Source organism: Oncorhynchus mykiss, chromosome 12 (assembly GCF_057628025.1).
Source record: "Oncorhynchus mykiss isolate SJ-2025 chromosome 12, ASM5762802v1, whole genome shotgun sequence".
Lineage (NCBI taxonomy): Eukaryota > Metazoa > Chordata > Actinopteri > Salmoniformes > Salmonidae > Oncorhynchus > Oncorhynchus mykiss.
Genome location: NC_143033.1, coordinates 79,357,005 through 79,368,628, shown reverse-complemented (window position 1 = coordinate 79,368,628; position 11,624 = coordinate 79,357,005). Strand labels below are relative to the sequence as shown.

General features: G+C 44.2%; 1 pseudogene; it reads right to left on the bottom strand.

Annotated features, from left to right (window-relative positions):
• LOC118937896 (meiosis inhibitor protein 1-like) overlaps positions 1-9,302 on the bottom strand; it is a 30,496-nt pseudogene extending 21,194 nt beyond the window's left edge.
• Between the last annotated feature and the right edge of the window lie 2,322 nt (positions 9,303-11,624).

Sequence of the window (11,624 nt, the reverse complement as noted above, 5' to 3'; positions counted from 1 at the left end):
GATCTGCTCACAGGGGCTGTTCATCAGCACAGACACCACCTCACCCAGCTTCAGCAGCTGCTTCAGGAAGCATGACACACAAACAGAAAACATACTTCCATATTCACTGATTCATACTAAGTGTTAGGTTACATGCACATATTGTATGATACTACCGCTTATTATATGGTAATAAGCACCGCCCCCCTAAATATGATGCTTCTCACCCAGGCAGTTGATGGTGAGCTGAGGGAAGCAGGCGTGGGACAGGGTCTGCATCAGCAGCATACACACCCTGTCTCTGAGGGGGGAGGGCAGGGACTGGGCCTCTCCCCCCACACCCCACACCCCCTGCCACACGTAGAACACTGAGGCCTTCAGACCCTCGTCTGGGTAGAGCAGCGTGGAGCACAACCGCTCCAACAGGGGCACTGGAGCGAGAGAGAGAGAGAGGGAGAGGGAGCGAGGAGGGGAGAGAGGAAGAGAATGAAAAAGGGAGGTGGGGGAGAGGAAATGAGATAGACACATACACACAATAAGGCAGAGACAGACAGAACATAAGGGCGATGGGTGAGAAAACAACAGTGAACAAAGCAGGAACTAAACCCCAGCTACACTCTTGGCTGAGAGTAGCGGTGAACAGACAGTTGTGTGTGTATAAAGCATGGCATGCTGATACTACACAACAGACTCAGTCAGACACCCTGTTGAATTGAGTTTGTTTAACTTTGACGCAGCCAGCCTGAGAGTTAGAGGCCCAGACACAGCTGCTCTGTGGAGCAGGTCACACTCCAGAGGCAGCCAGCCAGGAGAGACTCCCGGCTCCAACCAGGTCTGGCTACACCACAATACAAACGGGAGGAGAGAAAGGAGGAAGAAAACACGTCTGCCTGTGCATTTCAACACAATGCAAAGTAATGTAAAGGAAAATAATGACATCAATTCGACAGATGATTGAAAACAAACTGGGGCTACTGTTTGTGAGTTGAGTTCTCTGTACTGAATAGTTCTCCCCCTCTACTGGACTCTCTCTCTCCCTCTCTATTCAGGGCCTCAGTGCCTGTGTATCAGCTGGGAGGCGTGAGCTCGCTGACAGGCAGGCACCGTCAATAGTGGCAATCCAGATGGACTCATGACACCGCGCTGCTTAGACAAAATAGTAAAACACTGACAATGTCCACACACACACACACACACACACACACACACACACAAAACTATTACGGAGCGGCTGCGGTTCCAGATTTTCTGGAACCCGAAAGTTCCGTGGCTAAATATAAAAGAGATCTTTGCTCATTTGTAGGATTGTATTTTATGTAGCTCCTGCCCACTCTGATACCTACGTAGCTGTTGCTCAGTGCTCCGCACACTGCCGCTCCCCCCTTCTTGATTGGCTGTTGCTCAGTGCTCCGCACACTGCCGCTCCCCCCTTCTTGATTGGCTGTTGCTTAGTGCTCCGCACACTGCCGCTCCCCCCTTCTTGATTGGCTGTTGCTCAGTGCTCCGCTGCCACTTCCCCCGCCCCCTTGGTCTCCGATGAACGTTGTACACAGAAGACATGGTCGACATGTTACAACTATTGCATTCCACACCCCAGTAGGTTATTAAGCATAAGCGCGATTTCATTTTATTTTTTCAGGGTGGGAATTAGGCTACATACAGCTATTTACATGTTGCACAAAAAATACATGACCAACATGTTTGTACAAACGTGGTGTCTGTTGTCACAGTATTGCAAACATAAGCATCCGAGGCACTGGGCGATGAAAATGGGCGAGTTCATTTTCAGACTCTGGTTACCCGGTCGGGATATGAGCTCGGCTGCCTAGATCGTTTGGGTGCCCAGATGTGGAACAGCTGTAGGTAGCTTACTCATGCGGTAAGATACTAACATGATCACTGAGAGACTAAATAGCAGTTATAGGGCCTTGTGTGTAGTTAAAAAGCTAATTGTTTTTTTGCCCCAGTGCAAAACTCAAGTGGGGAGTTATACATGCAGCTATATAGGCAGCATATCAAATACGAGCAAGACACAGACACGCAGTCCAATTAATGTTCCCTTTTCATCATTATTGCAAACATTGGCTAAAGCAGGAGGCAGACAGCAGGAGGCAGACAGCAGGAGGCAGACAGCAGGAGGAAGAGCAGGAAGCAGACAGGCAGTCAATGTAGTAGTGTTCTTTTCAGCAACTCTGGCTGGTGACTTCGATATGGCAGAAACTAAGTGGCAACACCCACGACTGCATGGCCAGACACGACTACAACACAATCATTAAGTTTGCAGACGACACAACAGTAATAGGCCTGATCACCGACAACGACGAGACAGCCTATAGGGAGGAGGTCAGACACCTGGCCAGGTGGTGCCAGAATAACAACCTATCCCTCAACGTAACCAAGACTAAGGAGATGATTGTGGATTACAGGAAAAGGAGGACCCGAGCACGCCCCCATTCTCATCGACGGGGCTGTTGTGGAGCAGGTTGAGAGCTTCAAGTTCCTTGGTGTCCACATCAACAACAAACTAGAATGGTCCAAACACACCAAGACAGTCAATAAAAGGGGACAACAAAGCCTATTCCCCCTCAGGAGACTAAAAAGATTTGGCATGAGTCCTCAGATCCTCAAAAGGTTCTACAGCTGCAACATCGAGAGCATCCTGATGGGTTGCATCACTGCCTGGTATGGCAACTGCTCGGCCTCCGACCGCAAGGCACTACAGAGGGTAGTGCGTACGGCCCAGTACATCACTGGGGCCAAGCTTCCTGCCATGGGCCAGGACCTCTACACCAGTCGGTGTCAGAGGAAGGCCCTAAAAATTGTCAAAGACCCCAGCCACGCCAGTCATAGACTGTTCTCTCTACTACCGGAGGGCCAAGTCTAGGACAAAAAAGCTTCTCAACAGTTTTTACCGCCAAGCCATAAGACTCCTGAACAGGTAATCAAATGGCTACCCGGACTATTTGCACTGTGTGCCCCCCCCCCCACCCCTCTTTTACGCTGCTGCTACTTTCTGTTTATCATATATGCATAGTCACTTTAACCATATCTACATGTACATACTACCTAAATCAGCCTGACTAACTGGTGCCTGTATATATCCTCGCTACTGTATATAGCATCGCTACCGAATATATCCTCGCTACTGTATATAGCCTCGCTACCGAATATATCCTCGCTACTGTATATAGCCTTGCTACTGTATATAGCCTTGCTACTGTATATAGCCTCGCTACTGTATATAGCCTCACTACTGTATATAGCCTCGCTACCGAATATATCCTCGCTACTGTATATAGCCTTGCTACTGTATATAGCCTTGCTACTGTATATAGCCTCGCTACTGTATATAGCCTCGCTACTGTATATAGCCTCGCTACTGTATATAGCCTCTCTACCGAATATATCCTCGCTACTGTATATAGCCTCGCTACTGTATATAGCCTCGCTACCGAATATATCCTCGCTACTGTATATAGCCTCGCTACTGTATATATCCTCGCTACTGTATATAGCCTCGCTACTGTATATATCCTCGCTACTGTATATAGCCTTGCTATCGAATATATTCTCACTACTGTATATATCCTCGCTACTGTATATAGCCTCGCTACTGTATATATCCTTGCTACTGTATATAGCCTCGCTACAGTATATATCCTCGCTACTGTATATAGCCTTGCTACCGAATATTTTCTCGCTACTGTATATAGCCTCACTACTGTATATAGCCTCGCTACTGTACATATCCTCGCTACTGTATATAGCCTCGCTACCGAATATATCCTCACTACTGTATATAGCCTCGCTACCGAATATATCCTCTCTACTGTATATAGCCTCGCTACCGAATATATCCTCGTTACTGTATATAGCCTTGCTACTGTATATAGCCTCGCTTCTGTATATATCCTCGCTACTGTATATAGCCTCGCTACCGAACATATCCTCGCTACTGTATATAGCCTTGCTACTGTATATAGCCACGCTACTGTATATATCCTCGCTACTGTATATAGCCTCGCACCCGAATATATCCTCGCTACTATATATGGCCTCGCTACTGTATATATCCTCGCTACTGTATATAGCCTCACTACCGAACATATCCTCGCTACTGTATATAGCCTTGCTACTGTATATAGCCTCGCTTCTGTATATAGCCTCGCTAATGTATATATCCTTGCTATTGTATATAGCCTCACTACTGTATATAGCCTCGCTACTGTATATAGCCTCACTACTGTATATATCCTCGCTACTGTATATAGCCTCGCTACTGTATATATCCTCGCTACTGTATATAGCCTCGCTACTGTATATATCCTCGCTACTGTATATAGCCTCGCTACTATATATATCCTCGCTACTGTATATAGCCTCGCTACCGAATAAATCCTCGCTACTGTATATAGCCTTGCTACTGTATATAGCCACGCTACTGTATATAGCCTCGCTACTGTATATATCCTCGCTACTGTATATAGCCTCTCTACCGAATATATCCTCGCTACTGTATATAGCCTTGCTACCGAATATATCCTCGCTACTGTATATAGCCTCGCACCCGAATATATCCTCGCTACTGTATATATCCTCGCTACTGTATATATCCTCGCTACTGTATATAGCCTCGCTACTATATATATCCTCGCTACTGTATATAGCCTCGCTACCGAATAAATCCTCGCTACTGTATATAGCCTTGCTACTGTATATAGCCACGCTACTGTATATATCCTCGCTACTGTATATAGCCTCGCACCCGAATATATCCTCGCTACTGTATATAGCCTCGCTACTGTATATAGCCTCGCTACTGTATATATCCTCGCTACTGTATATAGCCTCTCTACCGAATATATCCTCGCTACTGTATATAGCCTTGCTACCGAATATATCCTCGCTACTATATATAGCCTCGCTACTGTATATATCCTCGCTACTGTATATAGCCTCGCTACTGTATATATCCTCGCTACTGTATATAGCCTTGCTACCGAATATATTCTCGCTACTGTATATATCCTCACTACTGTATATATCCTCGCTACTGTATATATCCTCGCTACTGTATATAGCCTCGCTACTGTATATATCCTCGCTACTGTATATAGCCTCGCTACTGTATATAGCATCGCTACTGTATATAGCCTCACTACTGTATATAGCCTCGCTACTGTATATAGCCTCGCTACTGTATATATCCTCGCTACTGTATATAGCCTCGCTACTGTATATATCCTCGCTACTGTATATAGCCTCGCTACTATATATATCCTCGCTACTGTATATAGCCTCGCTACCGAATAAATCCTCGCTACTGTATATAGCCTTGCTACTGTATATAGCCACGCTACTGTATATATCCTCGCTACTGTATATAGCCTCGCACCCGAATATATCCTCGCTACTGTATATATCCTCGCTACTGTATATATCCTCGCTACTGTATATAGCCTCGCTACTATATATATCCTCGCTACTGTATATAGCCTCGCTACCGAATAAATCCTCGCTACTGTATATAGCCTTGCTACTGTATATAGCCACGCTACTGTATATATCCTCGCTACTGTATATAGCCTCGCACCCGAATATATCCTCGCTACTGTATATAGCCTCGCTACTGTATATAGCCTCGCTACTGTATATATCCTCGCTACTGTATATAGCCTCTCTACCGAATATATCCTCGCTACTGTATATAGCCTTGCTACCGAATATATCCTCGCTACTATATATAGCCTCGCTACTGTATATATCCTCGCTACTGTATATAGCCTCGCTACTGTATATATCCTCGCTACTGTATATAGCCTTGCTACCGAATATATTCTCGCTACTGTATATATCCTCACTACTGTATATATCCTCGCTACTGTATATATCCTCGCTACTGTATATAGCCTCGCTACTGTATATATCCTCGCTACTGTATATAGCCTCGCTACTGTATATAGCATCGCTACTGTATATAGCCTCACTACTGTATATAGCCTCGCTACTGTATATAGCCTCGCTACTGTATATATCCTCGCTACTGTATATAGCCTCGCTACTGTATATAGCCTCGCTACTGTATATAGCATCGCTACTGTATATATCCTCGCTACTGTATATAGCCTCGCTACTGTACATATCCTCGCTACTGTATATAGCCTCGCTACTGTATATATCCTCGCTACTGTATATAGCCTCGCTACTGTATATAGCATCGCTACTGTACATATCCTCGCTACTGTATATATCCTCACTACTGTATATATCCTCGCTACTGTATATAGCCTCGCTACTGTATATAGCCTCGCTACTGTATATAGCATCGCTACTGTATATATCCTCGCTACTGTATATAGCCTCGCTACTGTATATATCCTCGCTACTGTATATAGCCTCGCTACTGTATATAGCCTCGCTACTGTATATATCATCACTACTGTATATAGCCTCGCTACTGTATATATCCTTGCTACTGTATATAGCCTCGCTACAGTATATATCCTCGCTACTGTATATAGCCTCGCTACTGTTTATAGCCTCGCTACTGTATATATCATCGCTACTGTATATAGCCTCGCTACTGTATATATCCTCGCTACTACTGTTATTTTTCACTGTCTTTTTTACCTTTGTTTTATTTCTTTACTTACCTATTGTTCACCTAATACCTTTTTTGCACTATTGGTTAGAGCCTGTAAGTAAGCATTTCACTGTAAGGTCTACCTACACCTGTTGTATTCGGCACACGTGAAAAATAAACTTGATTTGATTTGAACTATAAAGATGACCCTACATCACACAAAACACAGATTGCTCCAATGCGATGTGTGGGGACTGCATCCTGCTAGTGCTACTGCGTGGTTTTTATTTCAGCTATTCAAGAATATGAGGCAGCGACATCGGCTACATCTGGTTTATTAGGGTGAGTACAGAGAGAAACGTGAAGGGAGGTGGAGTGTGAGCAGCAGCTATGTAGAAAACATGTGTGTGTAAAATAACATCCTGAGCTTTGATAAAGAGGTTTCCAGGGGGCCGGTGCAGGCCGGTGCAGGCCGGTGCAGGCCGGTGTAGGGGGCAAAAACACAGTATTCGTAGCCAAACTATAAAACCAGTACACGCAAATTCACAATAACACACACAGCTCACCACCAAACAGGCTAAAACCTCTCAATAATATGCCAGTCCCACCTGACCTAAGTTAAGATACAAATGACTAATGGACCAAGTACCTGGTCATTACACAGGTAATGGTGGTAAAAGAAACAAGGCAGAGAACGCATTGAGGGTGAACGAAGGTAGACACACAATAGGTAGCACAAAGGAGATGGAGATTATTTTAATGAGAGCTTAGTAAGAGATGGTGGAGGTACACTGTCTTCCCATGGCTGGAGGCCAGGCTATGTGGCAGGGAAGGAACAGCATCTACCAGCTTCCCCAAGAAGGTGAAGGTGGGCAGGAAAGCCCTCACACTGGACTGGTCACACAGCTGGACGTGGGACAGAGAGGAGGTTCTACAATCATTTTCACACACTTTTGTGTATAAATTCATACCAACCAAATCAATCTATTCCTAAAGTACAGTATGACTTCCTTCCTGTCCGTCTGTCAATGACAGCTAGTCCACAACCCTTCCATTCCCACCAGTATCAAAGGTGCACCAACTTCTTTATTCCATCGTTTGAATCTATTCAAGTGTCTTCCTTGTAGTGTGAAAGGACTTGTCCACACCTCAGCCCGCTGTTATCATCCCCAGTCAACCCTACAGTCAGCCCTACCACCTGCTGCTTACACTAGAGTTTCCACTGTTCCCAAGGTGACACAACAACACAGACTACAGAGCCAACATTTCAACTGTTTACCAAACAAGCTGGCTTTACCCAACTGATTTTGGATTGTGTGTGTGTGTGTGTGTGTGTGTGTGTGTGTGTGTGTGTGTGTGTGTGTGTGTGTGTGTGTGTGTGTGTGTGGTAGTAGACCCAGTCATCTGCTGGTGTAAAGGAGTGTTGGACTGAGAGAAACATGTTAATATTAACAGACAAAGCCAATAAAGTGATGACCAAAACAGTGGAAAATCCAAGTCTATCGACAGGCTTAGTGTACAAACGATGGGTAGGCTTGAGATTCTATCTGGCATTTATTCCTGTCTCTTTGTTTCTGAGTGAATTTGGAACAGAGAGACAGTGATAGACCTGTATGTGTGATATTACTCACTTGAGTGTCTATCTCATCCAGGATGTAGCACACATACTGTTCACTCTGTAACTCCAAGAGCAGCTGTACCAGCACTGAACCAAGACACAGAGAGAGAGAGAGAGAGAGAGAGAGAGAGAGAGAGAGAGAGAGAGAGACATATCATAGCATTATTCATGGTGCTCAATTGGCACGGTTTTGAAAACAAATTGTGGCACAGTGCACACAGTGATTTTGTTAGCGCTCCAACACAGTGGTCCTGTGGGGTTCCATAACCAGCAACACTCTAATTAACAATTCTGCTGAGGCACTCAACAACCCATATATCTCTTCAACCCAGACTATGAGAGCCAATGAACCTGGTCATGCTAAAGAATGTGGTGACATGAGGTACAAGTTGAGACAATAGTACAAAGATATTATGAATTAGTCAGTAAAGAGTGAGCATTCTCAAGCCGCCGTGTGTTTAATCAGACCGTTTTAGCTCTCCTCTTACCCTGTATGGCCTGCTCCAGAGTGGCTGGGTCGTCGACTGAGTGAAGCATCCCTGTACGGAAAAAAAGAGTCAAATAAAGTCAGAGATAAAGCAAGGCTTTGCTTGATTGTGTGTGTGTGCGTGTGCGTATCTTCCTTGCCCAGTAAAGATGCTGTGAAATGCTGACAGACCCTGTGGTCCTGCAGTAGAAGCTCCTTCAGAGCCCCAGGACAGCTCTTCAAGACCCCACTGATCCCTGACAGCGCCACAGACTTTCTCACAGACTATTGAAGGGCAATAGATGTCATTATAATAATAATACATTTTATTTGCGCCTTTCAAGATACCCTGGACACTCAGAGTAAAACAAATGATGGAACCACAGTAGCACAGTAGCACTTGTAGCCAAGTGCATATAAGGGTTGATGGCAGCTCATGTTAGCTGTTGTAGCAGAAATACCAATATGTGGTTAATAAAAAAAAATCAATATTTAGATATCATACCGCAACGTTGTTGCTTTCCATCATCTCAATGACACAAGCGACGCAGATCATCAAGCCGCCCTGGTCCGGGTGACCCATGCGAACACTGAACAGACCATTTCGGATCGTGCCTGAAGTGAATCTTTTCATAAATCACGTCCACGCTCGTCATTTCACCCTGAAAATCAATGCAGACCAGAATGGTTTGTTTTATTGTGTAACTGATCATATTTCAATGTATCTAAAGTAAATGTATTGTAACCTACCTTCTTTGCCTTTCCTACCGCGGTTGCTTGCTAACTTTAGCTTAGCTAGCTAGCTGACTGTCACCAGAGATAATTTGCTAGTTTTATTCAAACTGCCAGATAATGGGTCAAAATGAATAGGTTAACGAGGTCTTAAATAACTAACTGCCCCTAAATAATGTTATTACAAACAATGCGATCAAGTCTAGCCAAGTAGCTAGAGAAGTCAAAGATTGAACCTTCTCTAAAGAAAGTCATGTAGCTAACGTTAACTAGCTACTGATGTTCGCGGCAAAACTGTGACAACAAGGCTAATTTCGGTCTCAACCAATGAAATCACTTCATTATATCTAACTCTAACGAGTAAGTGTCTTATGCCCTTGGCATATAGCCAACAGAAGCGCTGCATTCGATGGCCAGCCTGGTTTGAGGCGGGGGAAAAGTCTACACATGCCACAGAAAAGAGTATCTTTATTTCAAGCCGAATTTGAACCTGCGATCAAAAACAAGTGCACTGCCTGTGGCAGTCTTGAGGCCGTTTTTGGCCAACACAAGCCCACTGCACTGCTGGTGGCCTGTTATAGTGGCAGGCTCAGCCGCACGTAACTCCCTGGACCAGAGAGAGTTAGTGATCTGACTCATGTCAAGGTGATGGAAGGGTGGGGGTTGGACCTACAACAAAATCATAATATCTCGTTTGCTTTGATCTGAGTGCTCTGATCTGCACAGGCCAAGGTCTTAGAAGCTGGGGTCTGCATTTCTTCAGATGTTCATATCATCATTCATCTTCATACACAAGGGCCGTGGGCTGTTGCTCTGAATCATGTCACAGTGTGTGTCTCAGTCTGTGTGATGCTCAGCTTCCTGTCAAAATGGCAAACAAGACTGACGTTGCTTAGAGACACCATAGGTCTGTGACCAGCCCAAAAAGACTGAGTGATTACAGTTTTTTCCAACTGCTTACACACAAAATCTTTTCATGTCACACGATTTTTGAAACCTCTCACTCAAAGTGCAAAACTACATACCAAATATCCAAAACCATAAGCTATTTCACAGCCTTTGACTCAGTTGTCAATTGCATAAATCACTTTTTTCAAAACACTACACACAATTCTCTACTTAAAACACAAAAATCTAACAGGAAGTGACTTGCTTTCCTTTTCCAAACAGAACCAATCAAAATGCTATACTTATTCACCAGGTCACACACACACTCCTCACATGTGCAAACACTAATAGCTTAACTGATCACTAACCAATCACTGCTTTACTGTAGTATAGGCCTATAAATAGGTCAAAGGTCAGATTACCTGTTTTGAAAAATGGATGCCAACAATGGACAGAGAGCAAGAGGTGTAGGAGGGAGAGGAAGAGGTTGAGGAAGAAGAGGACGAGGGCAAAGAAGAGAAGGAAGGAGAGCCATCTCTGATGAGATTAGGGCAACACTTGTTGATCATGTGATCAACCACGGTTTGACCATGAGAGAGGCTGGACTGAGAGTCCAGCCCAACTTGAGTCGATTTACAGTGGCATCCATAATTCAAACCTTCAGAAATGAGAACAGGTATGCAACTATCTAATGACTATTTTAGCATTACAGTAATGTACTGTAAAATACGTATGACTGCATAGTATTACATAAACATTTGTAACTCTAAGCCATCCATTTACTGCACTGCATTGAATGAATGAGGTTGGTTATCTTGCTGTACTACATTTTTTTGTACATTGTTTACAGTTCCTATGCTGAACACATACTGTGTTTGAATTCTGTACAGAGTGGAAAGGCAAAGACATCATGGAGGACGAGGACGCTTGTTTTAAGATGTACAAGAGACTGCAATTATAAATATGGTTTTGGCCAACAATGCAATTAGGATTCGAGAGATAAGAGAGCATATCTTGAATAATGACACCATATTTAACAACATCAATGCTGTAAGCCTGTCGACCATACAACACATCCTCCAACGACACCGAGTGACGATGAAACAACTTTACAAGGTGCCATTTGAGAGAAACTCTGACAGAGTCAACAGTATGCGACATGACTTTGTAGAGGTGTGTATGCAACACAACTTCCAGTACTTCAGACATACCATATTTACTCATCTGTATATCCTTTTGTCTGTTACAGAGAGTATTGGAGCTGGATGCCCATGTAATTCGCCATGAATTTATTTATGTGGATGAGGTTGGCTTCAACCTCACCAAAACCAGGCGCCGCGGAAGAAATGTAATAGGAC